We start from the raw sequence: 2,713 nt of genomic DNA, 5'->3' as shown, positions 1-2,713 counted from the left end.
CCCCACTTCTGATACCAGTTGCAAGAAGGTTGCCTCCTCTACTCTGACCAACCAGCTACCAGGTCGCAATTCCCATAACCCGTTTCTTTGGGTCCTGTTCTTATGCTAGGGAAGCTTGCAGAACTCAGAGAAACACGTTTCTTGGTTTATTTTGAGGGATTTTAAAGAATATAAATGGGGCTGGAGAAATGGCTCAGCCATTAAGGGCTAGGCTCCCAACCAAAACGTAAGAATATAAATGAGCAACCAGATAGCAAAGGGGTTGTTATGGCTTCAGTGTCCCCTAAGATTCACATGCTGGAGCCCTTAATTATTCATTGTGCTTACGTTAGAAGCTACGACCCAGGGAAGGTGCATGTCATGGAGGCTGAGCCCTCATCCATAAATTAATGCTTTTCTCAAAGGGATGGCTTGGCTGTCGCTACACTGTGCCTCCCTTTTCTTCCCTTCTGTGAGTTTTAACTTCTCTGCCAATCTGAAAAACAGCACACGGTCCTCACCAGATGCCCAGCAGCGTCAGCTCCCCGGTCCTGCACTTCTCAGCCTCCGGATGCGTGATCCAAAACATGTCTCTTTTTGTTAATTGCCCAGTCTCAGGTGTTCTAAGTAACAACAACAAAAAGCAAGCTAAGACAGATACATGGGAGAGTAATGGGACCTCCATGCCGGGTCTGAGGTACCACCCCCTCAGGAACCCCATGTGCTTAGCAATCCATACACTCTCACACCAATCCCGTGGGGTTTCGTGGAAGCTTCATTGTGTAGACACGGTGACATCAGCGGCCAGAGGAGATCATCTCAAGCCTTCGTCTCTCTCTTCTTCCAAGTTGAGGAACGGTGTTGAAAGTCTCAACCCTCCCTCATCATGCCTTGGTCTTCCTGATGGCCAGCCTTCTCTTGAGACGCTTCAGGGCCTGTCAGCTACCTGTCACTTCACTGGCGTATAGAAGACACAGATCACTCTAATATATGTGTGTGTGTGTGTGTGTGTGTGTGTGTGTGTGTGTGTGTGTGTGTGTGGTGTTTGTAATGTGTGCATACACATATACATGTATATATGTTACATATCTGTGTGATATATGTGCATGTATTTTTACACTTATATGTATGTCTTATTATAATGCGTACTACTAAGCATTCCAACTTAATACTTCTCAGTCCATATCCTTCTATACTAAGTTGCTTTTTTTTTCTAAATTTTAAACTAGATCATGTCCTTTTCTTAATTGAATTACTTCAGTGATGCCACACTGCCAGAGCCCCCACCTGCCTCATGAAAGGCCCTCCTCACATGGCCTGGTTCCTGTGGGTGCCTAGACCACTCTGACATTCTGTGTTGGTGCCTTTGCCCTTTGGGGATGGGGTCCCTCCTTCTTTCACTGACCCTTGCCTACCTTTCCATCAGCGCAATGTTATACCACTCTAAGCAGCTTGAGTTAGTTAGCAATTTGTCACCAAGTGGATGGATTGGCTCAGGGGTGTTCTTGGGCTTCAGAAACACTTGATTCGGGGGCTATCTTACCAAGGTGGCCACAGCAAAGCTGTGTAGATGGCTTAAACAAGAGGAATATATTTTCTCCCAGCCCTGGAGGCTAGAGGTTGGCATCAAGGTATCAATGGGGCTGGGTTCCTCTGAGGGTCTTTCTTCTTGGTTTGTGGACGAACGTGTCCCTCAACAGTCTTCCCTCTGCCCGTCTTTCTCCTGGTTTCTTCTTTGATCATTTTGTACGTGCATGTACATTTGTGTGTGTCTTGAACATGTGTGTGCAAATGTACACGGAGGCCAGAGCCTGATGCCAGATGTCTTTCTTGGTTACTCCCCCCCTCCCCCCCCCCCCAGCCCCCGTTGTTTGAAGCAGGCTCACTAGCTGTGAGCTCCAGGGACCCACCTGCCTCTGCCTCCCTAGGGTTACTGGTGTGTGCTGTTACTTTCAGCTTCATATGTGGATATCTAGGACTCAAACTTAGGTTCTCACACTTGTGTGACAAGCACTTTCCCAGCTAATCCATGTCCTCAGCCCTATTAAGAAAAAGAAGAAGAGGAGGAGGAGGAGGAGGAGGAGAAAGAAGAAGGAAGAAGAAGAGGAGGAGGAGAAGAAAGAAGAAGAAGAAGAAGAAGAAGAAGAAGAAGAAGAAGAAGAAGAAGAAGAAGAAGAAGAAGAAGAAGAAGAAGAAGAAGAAGAAGAAAGAAGAAACAAGTATATCTCTATGCAACTGGGCTGGCTCCAGATTCACCATTCTGTTGTCTCTGCCTCCATCTACCCCGTGTTGTGATTACAGCTTGCTTCCACATCTGGCTCCAGTACTTCTGTAGCATATGTAAATGTGACAGTTACCATGGACTTCTTCTTATAGCAATAAAAACATAGATCTGTTACATACCCATCTTTCCTACTTCTCTCCCCCAAACTCCCAATAGGCTACCACTTCTGGCCTAATAACCTCTTATTGTAGGAAAGCTGTCCTATTGGATTATAATATGCCCCCATGACCCCATTTTATCTTGTTAACCTCAATAAAGACCCTGTATGCAAAGTTCAGGAGTTTAAGACTTCAATGAACAAACCAGGGGGAGGTATAATGCTTCCCTTCGGATATTCCATCATTAACTCTTGCTTCCCCATATAGCTCCATCCCCATCAGATTCACAGAAAAAAAAATGGCACTCAGCACCCCTAACCATTCTACAGCTTCATCCACTAGAGAACCCATC

The sequence above is a fragment of the Peromyscus maniculatus genome, chromosome 10 (genome assembly GCF_049852395.1).
Source record: "Peromyscus maniculatus bairdii isolate BWxNUB_F1_BW_parent chromosome 10, HU_Pman_BW_mat_3.1, whole genome shotgun sequence".
NCBI lineage: Eukaryota > Metazoa > Chordata > Mammalia > Rodentia > Cricetidae > Peromyscus > Peromyscus maniculatus.
This window is presented reverse-complemented; position numbering follows the sequence as displayed.